Genomic DNA, 13,238 nt, shown 5'->3' with positions numbered 1-13,238 from the left:
ATCTGGTTGTAATCAGACTGTGGAGCCAGGAGACACTGCCTGCCTTTTTGGGAGCACTTCACAATGAGTGAGGTCCCCAGGACTGTACACAAGGTGGAGGACGCTTGTCTGAAAAACAGGCCAAGTGAAGCCACTCACTGCAAAGGGCCAGAGAAAATATGTCTGAGCTTGTTCTGACTGTATAGCAGTTATAACATAGGCATCCTCCTGGTCTGGCTCTCTCTTCCAAAAGGAATGCATAAGAACAATGGAGTCTTCAGGTAAAATATTACAATCTAATCACCAGCCAGATGCTAATGGCCCATCTCCCTGCCTTCCTGATACAACTCAGCTTCTCTTTTGTTTACTTCTATGCTAATATGGACCATGCTGCTAAATCTTTTGTTTTCCACTCTGACACCTCCTTAGTATTGAAACCAAATCAGTGCCAGACATTAAGTTCAACCTGGCCCATCCTGGCAGACCTTTAGAGTCATTCTCTTGTTTTGAGCTTGGACCCTATTCAGAAACCCACGGAAAAACCCATCAGCAACCATTAAAAGCCATCATAATTCTGGAAGGGGCTCCACCCCTCCAAAGATTATTTAAACTGAGAGCAAACCACACCTCCCTGTTCAATCTGACCACACATAGATGGGTTGTTCCCCCCATTACTCTTAAGTAAGGGGCCCCTCAGATGCAGCACAGTGGCAGTGCTTGTCTCCATCTTTAATGTCTAAATGGACATCTCCACAACTGGAACAGGTAACATCACACTCTTCAATCCCTAAAAATCCCTATCAATCCTCTTTATTTTTCATAGCTCTTGATTGTGTGTTTTGTATTGTGTGTGCATGTGTTTGTATTTCTTACATATTTTTATAGTAAACATTTTAAAATATATTTGCTCTGGAGTCTTTTTTCCTGAAACCTGGAATTATGGAATCATAGAGTTGGAAGGTACCTCCAGGATCATCTAGTCCAACCCCCTGCACAATGCAGGAAACTCACAAATACCTCCCCCTAAATTCACAGGATCTTCATTGCTGTCAGATGGCCGTCTAGCCTCTGTTTAAAAACCTCCAAGGAAGGAAAGCCCACCACCTCCCAAGGAAGCCTGTTCCACTGAGGAACCACTCTAATGGTCAGGAAGTTCTTAATGTTGAGCTGGAACCTCTTTTGATGTAATTTCAACCCATTGGTTCTGATCCTACCTTCTGGGGCCACAGAAAACACCATCCTCTATATGACAGCCCTTCAGGTACTTGAAGATGGTGATCATATCACCTCTCAGCCACCTCCTCTTCAGGCTAAACATGCCCAACTCCTTCAACCTTTCTTCATAGGACTTGGTCTCTAGACCCCTCACCATCTTCATCGCCCTCCTCTGGACCCGTTGCAGCTTGTCTATATACTTCTTCAAATGTGGTGCCCAAAACTGAACACAATACTCCAGGTAAGGTCTTACCATCACTTCACGTGATCTGGACACTATACTTCTGTTGATACAGCCCAAAATTGCATTTGCCTTTTGAGCCACCACATCACACTGTTGACTCATGTTTAGCTTATGATCCACTAAGACCCATAGATCCTTTTTGCACATACTACTAAGATAAGTCTCCCCCATCCTATAACCATTTTCCTACCTAAATGCAGAGCTTTACATTTATCCCTGTTAAAATTCATTTTATTGGTTTTAGCCCAGTTTTCCAGCCAGTCAAGGTCATCCTGTATCCTGTTTCTGTCTTTTACTGTATTTGCAACCCCTCCCAATTTAGTATCATTGGCAAATTTAATAAGCCTTCTATTCCTTCATCCAAATAATTTATAAAGATGTTGAACAAAACAGGTCCCAGGACGGATCCTTGAGGCACTCCACTTGTCACTTCTCTCCAAGAGGATGAGGAACTATTCACAAGCACACTCTGGGTGCGATCTGCCAACCAGTTACAGATCCACCTAACGGTAACAAGATCCAAACCACATTTTACCAACTTGTCAACAAGGATAGTATGTGGAACCTTATCAGAAGCCTTACTGAAATCAAGATAATATCTACAGCAATTTCAGGTTTTCACGGCTGGTAACATCATTAGGGTTTGCAGAGTCTTTCGGGATCAAGTGCCGTGTTCTACTGGAGAAAGTTTTCCTTCCAGACGTTTCATTCTCAGCTGCGGAGAACATCAGTGGCGTTGCAGCCGGAGCAGGCGCTCAGACCTTCTTGGCTGCTGTGCATTGAGTGGGGCCAGGGCTGCTGGAGAGCTGCTATTTCTAGGCTGGAGGGGGTGTGATGAAAGGGCAATTGGTTTGTGGATGTGCCCATTGTTTGGTGGGGCTTCCTGGAAGGGTAGTGATAACTTTCTCAAAAAAAGAGATCAGGTTAGTCTGACATGACTTGTTCTTGAGTAACCCATGCTAGCTCTTAGTAATCACAGCCATCCTTTCTAAATGTTCCAAGACTGACTGACTGATTTGTTCTAAAACTTTTCCAGATATAGATGTCAAACTGATGGGTCGGTATCATTGGTGGGAAAATCTTAGGTCCAATTGGCTCTATCTAAGTCTCCCTCTTTCTAATTTCGCGCTGGAACATCCTGACTCCTCAATCCTTCAGCAGCTTTGTCATTGACCCAGTACCACCTCATTGTTGTCTGGATTGGACTTTAATATGTTGGCCATCATCTAACCCAGGGGTGGCCAACAGTAGCTCTCCAGATGTTTTTTGCCTACAACTCCCATCAGTCCCAGCCAGCATGGCTAATGGCTGGGGCTGATGGGAGTTGTAGGCAAAAAACATCTGAAGAGCTACCGTTGGCTACCCCTGATCTAACCTGTTAATGTCTTTAGGCACCTGTTCAGATGCTTCCACAGACCCACCTGACTCAGCTGTTAAGAAGTAGAACCGGGTGTCATCCAGGGCTTTTTTTGTAGCAGGAACTCCCTTGCATATTAGGCCACACACCCCTGATGTAGCCAAATCCTGGAGGTTACAGGAGGTCCTATACTAAGAGTCCTGTAAGTTTCTTGGGGGATTGGCTACATCATAGGTATGTGGCCTAATATGCAAATAAGTTCCTTCTACAAAAAAAAGCCCTGGTGTTATCTATATATTGGTAGCACATTATTCAAATCCCCAGATGACCTTTCACAGTAGTTTCATGTATAAGTTAAACAGCTTGAGGTAGAAGATATAACCTTGTGAGATTTCATAGCATAAATGACATGTAACCAAGCAGCAGTCCTCTAAGCAACACCTTCTAGAAATGGTGAGTGAAGTAAGAGCAGAACCATCAGCATGGAACCCACCATGTCTAACTCAACCAGCCATGACTGATGGTAGGAAACACTGCAGAGAGGTCCAGGAGAAGCAACAGGAATGCAATTCCCCTGTCACTGTCCTGGTGAAGATCAACCATCAGGGTGACCAATGCTGTTTCTGTCCCAAACCCAGGCCTGAATCCAGACTGAAATGGATCTCAATCAATTTCTTGAAGCTGCATGGCCACCACCTGCTCAAGTACTTTGTCCGAAAATGAAATGTTGGCCACCAAGCGGTAGATCAGTAGGCTCCAGGAATGTCTTCTTCAGTGGGCATTGCACAATCACCCTTTTCAAGATAGTCAGAACTGCATCCTCTCATGAGAGGTGGTTATTACTTTCTGCACCCATTTGACCAGCCCAGCCCAACTTGATCTCATTAACCACATGGAGTAAAGGTAAAGTTTGAATGTTGTGGACTGCACATTTCTGAGCAGCTTATCCACTTCATCAGGTGCCGTCAACTGACATCCATATAACTAGGACCAGACTAAAATCCAATGGCATCCTGAGATTGAACTGTACCAGTTGTGGAATCTTATTTAAGGTGGATGTGAGTGATTTTATCTGCAAAATGCATTGCAAAAGCACCAAATTTTTAAACCATTTATCTTCAGCTGCTGTGTCAACTTTATTGTACAAAGATTCCTGAGGCATCTTCTATAATTTGTAAAAACAATATACAGTATAATAAAACCATAACAATCAAAATGAAACCTGTGGAAAGAAAATAGCAGTTTTAAAAAGTAATATAAATCCTGAAAATAACTTAAGCCAGTACAGTAAAAAAGTAGCACGCCTCTCAGAGTAGGAAGGGGGAGGGGGTTGCAAGAAACCCAGGGAGATGAAAATATTTTCCCTGGCACTTAAAAGAAAGCAGTCTAGGCATCAATTAATAATAATAATAATAATAATAAATTTTATTTATATCCCGCCCTCCCCGCCTAGGCAGGCTCAGGGCGGCTAACAACAGTTCAATAAAATTATACAATATAAGGTAAATTAAAACAACAATTAAATTATACAGTAGTTTAAAAACAGTACTGTACTGGCTTAAGTTATTTTCAGGATTTATATTACTTTTTAAAACTGCTACTGAGAGTACATGGGATAGCATGCCCACACACAGAAAGTGCTGACTGTATTCTCTCATTTCCCTTCAGAAGATGGGGATATGGAGAGAAGAGCCACTATAAGAAGCTGCAAGAGTGTCTTGGTTTTGTTGCTACAGCCAAACTTAATGCTACTCCTAATACCTGTCATAGTCTAGTGTTCTTGTTATTTAAAAAAGTGTTTAAAATGTGCTGCCAGATCTTACTGAGCTTTACTATGCAGTAATTACAACTGGTCATGTCCCAGATTTGAAGTTTTTAGTTATTAGTAAAAAGTCACATATATGTGAAGGGCGATAAGGAAGAAGATGATGATATTGTATTTATATCCCACCATTCACTCTGAACCGCAGAGTCTCAGGGCAGCTCAGAATCTCCTTTATCTTCCTCCCCCACAACAAACACCCTGTGAGGTAGGTGGGGCTGAGAGAGCTCTCCTAGAAGCCCTTTCAAGGACAACTCTTGCAAGAGCTATGGCTAACCCAAGGCCATTCCAGCAGCTATAAGTGGAGGAGTGGGGAATCAAACCTGGTTCTCCCAGATAAGAGTCCACACACTTAACCAGTACACCAAACTGGCACAATACAAACCATTTTTTCTTTTTGGAAACCTTATTAATAAAAATTATCTACAGCCAACTACAGTGAACCTTAAATAAAAACAAAATGATGGAAGTTAGTTAATTCTGAGATTCCTCAAACCTGACTCACAACTCTTAATTTTAGTACAGTGTGTACATACAGGCATTACAAAGCATTTAGCAATTTTCCCCCTGGAAGGGTTGCCAACAGACCTGGAGAAAGACATACAGTCCTTTATCAGATGTTTAATGCATGGAAATAAGCAGATGAAACATTTTATAGCATGTAGATAATATCCTATCAAACCTCTATGAAAGGGTAAGGACATTTTTTTCTCCAGGTAACTGGCAACCAAGCCCTGATGTTAGAAGTATATTTACTGAAGATGTGTATGGGGAGGGTAGGGGGAAAGAAGGCTGAAATGTGTATGCCACATTCTAAAACTTAGGTTTAGGATAAGCCTATCAAATGCCAGACAAAGCACCACAACTGCTAAAAAACGTAAAGGTAGTCCCCTGTGCAAGCACCAGTCGTTTCCGACTCTGGGGTGACGTCGCATCACTACATTTTCACAACAGACTTTTTATGGAGTGGTTTGCCATTGCCTCCCCCAGTCATCTACGGTTCCCAACCCCCAGCAAGCTGGGTACTCATTTTACCGACCTCGGAAGGATGGAAGGCTGAGTCAACCTTGAGCCGGCTATTTGAACCCAGCTTCCGCTGGGATCGAATTCAGGTTGTGAGCAAAGAGTTTGGACTGCAGTACTGCAGCTTTACCACTCTGCACCATGGGGCTCTTACCACAACTGCTAAACATATATAAATGTTTGCTCTTTCTTACGGTCCATGGGGAGTGGAACATAGGCACATGCATATCTAACAGCCTACTGAGTATCTTCTAGACCAGGGATGTCAAACATGTGGCCTTGGGGCTGAATCAGGCCCCTGAGCAACTGGATGTCATCTGCTTCCTTCTCCCTATCTCTTGCTTACTTCTGCATAACAGCTTGCTTTTCAATTGCACATAACAGCTTGCTCAATTGCACAGGAGCTACAGAGCAAAACCTCTATTTTCTCCATTGGCTGAGCCTCCTCCCTTGGGGAGAGGGGGGAAGGCAGAGCTTGTTTTTCCACGCTCTCTCAAACACACAGCGGAGCCACTGAGACAAGTCTCTCTTCCTTCTATTGGCTGAGGCTCCCCTGGGAAAGTAAGGAAAGAGCCACAACTTCCTTTGCCCCATTCCCAGGATCCCATGGAAGAAATACAAAGAAAGCACCTTTAAGACCAAAAAGTGCTAACGTTTTAAGTTCTTTAAACAATATTTTATTGTGTTTGTTTCCTTTATATCTCTGCTACCTAATCTTAAATAGGTATACACATGGCCTGGCCCTACATGGCCTGGCACAACCTGACATGGCCCGGCCCAACAAGGTCTCATTTATAGCAGATTCAGCCCTCATAACAAATGAGTTCAACACCCCTGTAAATCTAGACAGGGTACCTCTTCTTCCACACACTTTTTGCTGACAAACTAGATGTTTAAAGCAACATTGCTGCAAAGATTCTGTCAATGGGCCTGGACCAGTATAAGACACTGATATTAGATCCTCGATCAAGCAAAAGACTTTTTTGTTTCATTTGGCATACCCCCATTAAGTTCTTATTGACCTTCCTCCCTGGTAGTGTTTGTTTGTATGTCTGTAAATTTTATTGTATGGGTCAATATTTATGTATACAATTGATGTGCTGTTTTAATCCCTTGATGTTTGCTGCCTTGGGGGACCCTATTTGGGTGGAAAGGTGGGTTACAAATATTTTAAATAAAATAAAAAACTAATAGGCAGTGGTTATTTGCCTTTTGTGGTGCAACACTTGCCATGGTATTCACATGATTGTACACCTCCTAGAAGAATATTTAAAAGTAACCTGTTCTTTATATGTTCAGCATCACATACATACACATGCATACATATACACACACACACCTATATATATAGAATGCAACACACCCACACTATTACACTTTGTACAACCATGGTTTATGTGTGTCATATAAATTAGTGAGATTGGTATGCATTGTTTTAATGAGGCTACATTGCAATCATTATTTATCAGAATAGTCATTCTAAAATAATTATTTTATTCTAGAGACCAGTGTTGCAAGTATATGGTTTTTATTGGGGCATCTGTTTATGTTTGTTGTGTATGCATCATCAACTTGTATTTGATGAACCAGATCTTGGCACAAAATAGTCAGTGTTTAATACTTAGTTGGCTGGCTCCCAAAGTGGAGGATGGATGACACGTAGATCCTAATGAGATTGCACAGCAAGGAAGAATGACCTATCTGGTAACAACTAAGCAAGAAGCATAGGTGAAATATGATGTACCCTAGAGTAATACTGATTTTATTTTCACTGCATTCTGAAAAACTGGAAGGAAATAAATCTAGTTAAAATTAACTTGCTGAAGAAATTTGGGGAAATAATGTGATTAGTTGTTGGTAAGTATTTCAGTTTTTCCATTTGGCTTTATTCTGTGCTATGTGCTTTTTAAATCTAACTGCAGCCTTCAGTGACTTAGCAATGCAAAGCTGCTTAGGGCTGTTAACAGGAAGTTGAAAGCAAATGATACATATGATATATACTGTGAAGCTAGTATTCAGCTATGGGATGTGTTGGGGAATACAGAAACCATAGGCTAATGTCTAGTTAATTTGGATTTATGTGAATGTATTCAATGTGTACAACATACAAGTAACAATACTATTATGAATTTTCTTAAAGCAGACCAGTGCAAAAGCCAGGTGCTATTTAAATCCTTTGATCTGGATGGCAGACTGTTAATTAAGAAGCTACTGAGTTATTCTGTCAGTGTATGCTCTTATGTTGGACTTTGACTCTACATGAATAGCATGATTAATGTCAGCTAGCATTACAAAGATCAAGGTGCACATTTGATACATTTGTTCATCCTGTAAATTGCCCGCAACATACATTGACTTTCTTTTACACCTTCCCCCATACACCTTCTAATATGTCTGTGTGCTAACTGATCTACAAAATTGCTCACTAAATAGACTGATTTTTCCCCATGTGAGAGTAGATAATCATAGTGCTGTTGTTCCAGTATTTCTGCACAAGGTTAGAGTTATATGTGCATTGATATTGCTGGGGGAAAGTGCCATGTATTAATGCCACATATTTAGGTTTGGTGCATTTTTCAGTGTGGGTGCCATTCTTGTCCGATAGCCTATTATAGCAAGAGGTCAGGAAGCAGCAATTTAAAAGAATCAGCAGTTTAAAAAAAAACTCAGCAAAACAATATTGTTCTTTGAATGCAACTTATATTTCTGATATATAAATGGTTCAAAATTGTTGTTCTAGTGTTTGTTTTTATTGATTTTTGTACTGTGCCTATCTTATGTTCATGCCAATTGTAAGCGTCCCCAAAAGAAGCCCGCTTGAAAGCCACCAGAGAAAGGGCCTTCTCTGTTATGGCCCCTACATGGTGGAATCAGCTGCCGGAGGAGGTGAGGGCCCTGCGGGACCTTGTTCAGTTCCGCAGGGCCTGTAAGACAACCCTCTTCCGGCTAGCTTATACCTAGCTTGAGAATTTAATGCAACTTGCCAGTTTTCCTCTTTTATATTTAGAATATTTATTAATTTTTAAGGTTTTATCTGTTTTAAATGTTTAATTCTTTCATATTTAAATATTGTTTAATTTTTATTTACTGTTGGAAGCTGCCCTGAGCCACTTGTGGGAAGGGCGGGATATAAATTCTAAATAAATAAAAATAAATAAATAAAACATGGTGCAGAGTGGTAAAGCAGTAGTACTGCAGTACTGTGGTCTGAACTCTCTGTTCACGACCAGAGTTCGATTCCAGCAGAAGCTGGATTCAGGTAACTGGCCCAAGGTTGACTCAGCCTTCCATCCTTCCGAGGTCGGTAAAATGAGTACCCAGCTTGCTGGGGGGGAAGTGTAAAAGACTGGGGAAGGCAATGGCAAACCACCCCATAAAAAGTCTGCCATGAAAACGTTGTGAAAGCAACGTCACCCCAGAGTCGGAAACGACCGATGCTTGCACAGCGAACCTTTCCTTCCTATCTTATGTTCATGCCGATTGTAAGCTTCTTTAAGCTATGTATAGAGAGGGAAGGCAGGATATTAAAATTTAAATTAATAAATATAGGAGATTGATGATGCAATCTGTGAGTGCAAGGATTTCCACATTTCTTTCCTCCCAGGCCTTCAGCCCTTTCTGAGCTGGGGAATGTTGATTCCTGTGAGGGCTGCTGAGGAGGAAAGGTCCAAAATCTCTCCTTCAGCACAACTCTGCTGATGGAAGAGGCAAGAAGGGCACTTTCATCTCCTTCTGCCTACACATTGCAGCTTCCTACTCACGTGGCTATGACGCCTAGGAATGCCATCCTCCAGGCAGGACCTAGGGATCCCCTTGGAATTACAGTTTATCCCCAGGCTACAGAGATCAGTTCCCCTGAAAAAATAGATGCTTTGGAGGCTGGACTCTACGGCACTGACTGTATGCCACCTGAGGTCTCTGTCCTCTCCAGGCTCCATCCCCAAATCTCCAGGAGTTTCCCAACCTGGATCTGGCAATCCTATCCCCATCCCCTGCTGGTGGCTAAGGAGACCTGGTAGTTGGACCTGAACCAACTTTCCCAGGGTTGAATTGGTCTGCGTAGGGGAGAACAAAGTGGGAAAGATTTTTGTCCATCAGCACCTTCCACTGATGAATCGTTGGATCTACCCAGGGCCTTGCTGTTATCGGAGGTCCCCAGAATAAGACTGCCTCAATGGCTCTTTCATCATCCATCCTGACAGAACTAGAAGCCATTGTTGGTGTCCTCCTTTGGGTTCATGGTTTTTCTCTTCATATATATATTTTCCAGCTGAGCCTACCACTTTATGCACCTGTCATGAAAACTTTTGTCATAATGGAGTTGTTAGGTGCCGTTGGATTCTGTGTTTTAACATTTAAGGAACATTTATTATGCACCACGAAGCCAGTAATTGACCTCACCTAACTATGCCAGCTACAGAAATGGAGAATATTCTGAACTGGGGCCAAAGTCCTATAATAAATAACTGTGAAAGGAGCTTCAGTAATTTCCTCCTTCCTCTTGGAACAGGGGACAGAGTTCTTCACTGGTTTTACCACTGTCTGTTTTACCACTTTCTGCAGTGCTCCCTCCTTTCTTCTTAAGCTATTTGTTTGCATGAGGAAAGTGGAAGCCAGATTTCACGACCATTCTTCTGTACAGGTAATATGCTTTCTCTGTTTTGTGGAATACAATAATTTATTAGAGAAATAAATTCATTTGGGATGAAGACAAATACATGTATTATAACAAATCCATCTGAACAGTTTGCAGTTGTTCCTTGTGAGACTGGGTCTTTATTCCTCTTACTTCATACCTTGTATCAATGCTAATGCTCACTTGTCAATCAATAACATTTGTTTGAAAGAGTCAGATAGAACACAGTAGGACTAGCTTCTTAATAAACATAGATGGGATCAAGTGGATGCCTCCTATATCAGAAATGTACAAGAGTTAAAAGTTGCAAGCAAAAATATTTATTTTTGTAGATATTTACTCAATATTTGAAGCTGTGCTATAGAGCAAATAATAGCTTTCTTGTCTAAAAGATTCTTATCCTTTGAGTGTGTGTTGAGAAGTTTGCCATGGAGCTTTTAAGGTATCTGTTGCCACACTATGATATAGGAAAAATATTACTATGTATCCAAGAGTCTTAAATTGAAATCCGTCTAACATTTAATAATATAGTAGAAATGCTAAACAGTTTGTATTTAGATTTGGGTCAATTGTGTGGTTATACTGTGCTATATCTACTATTAAAAACTGAGCTTACATTAGAACAACATCAGATTGTACCTGTTTATCTTTAATGCCCCAGTTCTATGATTCTGTTTAGGCAATGACTTGCAACATGGAAGCTGAAACCTAGTTTGGTGCCTGGAAAGTCTAGTAGAGCCTCACAGAATTCTATCAGCTCTGGCGGGCCATTAAAGTTAGCATATACATTTATATAAAACATTATTGTGATAATCTACCCAAAACTGCTTTACATTTTCTAGTATTTGGTTCAGTCCTACCATCTTACACACCCACCTTATGTCTCCTAAATGAAGAATTTATACCTGCCGTATCTCTTAACATTGTAACTGTTATTGGATTTCCCCCACCCATTTTGTTGAAAATGATTACCTTTTTGTTTGCTCGGTTGTGTTTGTTTCTTTCAGAACACGGATTTGTGTGTCGCTTTGAAGGAGGATGGTGATTCTCAGAAAAGTGAGTCCAGTTGTTGGCCTTGATGAAATGCATTTAGGCAGTCGTACAGTAAGGCCTGAACTAGATATTCATTCTCCTGTATATTTTTTCTGATTTTTAAAAGAAATTCAATAGCATAAACGTATTTTATTTACTGTCTTCAGATCATTTAATATGTGCCCAACTGAGCCGCCATTTATAATTTGTTATGATCTGTCAAAGTGTATTGTCCACATCGCTCTGGTTTTAACTGTTGTTTTTATACTGTTTTTAGAATGTTGTGATCCGCCCTGAGCCCATCCTTGGGAAAGGGCAGACTATAAATTGCCTAAAATAAATAAAAATAAATAAACAATAGCAGCCTGGAGAGTCTATGAATTTAAGTAGGGAACCAGCAGAAGAAAGGTCTTATTTACTCTTTGCCATTCAACAGTTTCCTGCAGAATCTCTCTGAAGAGTTTGTTCCTGTGGAGGAAAGATACAAGCAGAAAAATTGAGGGGAAAGATTAATCATATCCTTAGCACACATATAGCGGCCCTGTGGCACAGAGTGGTAACGCAGCAGTACTGCAGTATTGTGATCTGAACTCTCTGCTCACGACCTGAGTTGGATTCCGGCGGAAGCTGGATTCAGGTAGCCAGCCCAAGGTTGACTCAGCCTTCCATACTTCCGATGTTGGTAAAATGAGTACCCAGCTTGCTGGGAGGAAAGTGTAAAAGACTGGGGAAGGCAATGGCAAACCATCGCATAAAAAGTCTGCCGTGAAAACATTAAAACAACATCACCCCAGAGTCGGAAATGACTGGTACTTGCACAGGGGACCTTTCCTTTCCTAGCACACATATACCCCCATTGTTCCTCTGCCTAATTTTGCAGTCTCCTGACACTATGTCAGATTTAAAAAATGAACTTTGAGAAGAAAGATGACACACAATTACATGTGTCTCCATGAGGCCTAATACGTCAGCAATAAAAGTGATCAGTTAATTTTTATAGTCTGTTCAAATGTTCTGTATTTTCAGGCCCAACTGTGATGCTGTCTCCTTTGAGAAGCACATACTTCTTCTGTTCTCTTGCTATTGAAGCCAGGACTAACGTTATCATTAAAAAGCTGTAGGTGTTTGTCTGTAGCAGCATTAGGCTGAGGAAGGGCAGAGCATTTGCTGATCAGAGTTATCTTCCTGGTGCTTATTTAGTGCATATGCTTCTGCTGCTTCAGAAATGAATGGGGCAAATACAGGTTAGAAGGAGAAATCTAAGTATTTTGTCTGCTGGAAGGGGAGGACAGGGAGCCAGGGTCTGGTGAGAATGAGCACTGGATGATTGAGTAGTGGTGACCTGGCAGGTCCAAGGGGGTATCATGAAGGTTGATTAGTTGGTACAGATACGAAGACTGAATTATTAGCACCATGGAGGATTGGAATACTTTGCCTAGGCATCCAAAATGCTTGAAGCCATCTTTGACATAAGCTAGGCACAGTATTCATAAGGATCACTTCATGCAGTTTAAAAAAGAAGAGCTTGCCATGGGAGTTCGAAGCACGTGTATTCTCTAAGCTTTGTAGTCATACATCTCCCTTTCCAGTATTATAATATTTGTCATGAAGACATGCAGTGAGCTTGCTGCAAGTGTCTTTTGTGTATTGTGTGAAGTGGCCCTTAGTTTATCTGGTCAGCGTCATCAAATTTCCCCCACAGTCCATAATCATTTCATCATTTAACAGATTTCCCTATTTACAAAGGCAGGAAAAATTATGCCTAAACAATCCCTGATGAATAGTTATGTGGTTTCTTAAAACAGTGAGAGGTATGTTCAAATCAACTTTGGCAATTTGTTCTGTGGTTTAATAATACAGATGAGCCTTGTGGTGCAGAGTGGTAAGCTGCAGTACTGCAGTCCAAGCTCTGCTCACGACCTGAGTTCGA

This window comes from Heteronotia binoei, chromosome 6 (genome assembly GCF_032191835.1).
Source record: "Heteronotia binoei isolate CCM8104 ecotype False Entrance Well chromosome 6, APGP_CSIRO_Hbin_v1, whole genome shotgun sequence".
Taxonomy (NCBI): Eukaryota; Metazoa; Chordata; class Lepidosauria; order Squamata; family Gekkonidae; genus Heteronotia; species Heteronotia binoei.
This window is presented reverse-complemented; position numbering follows the sequence as displayed.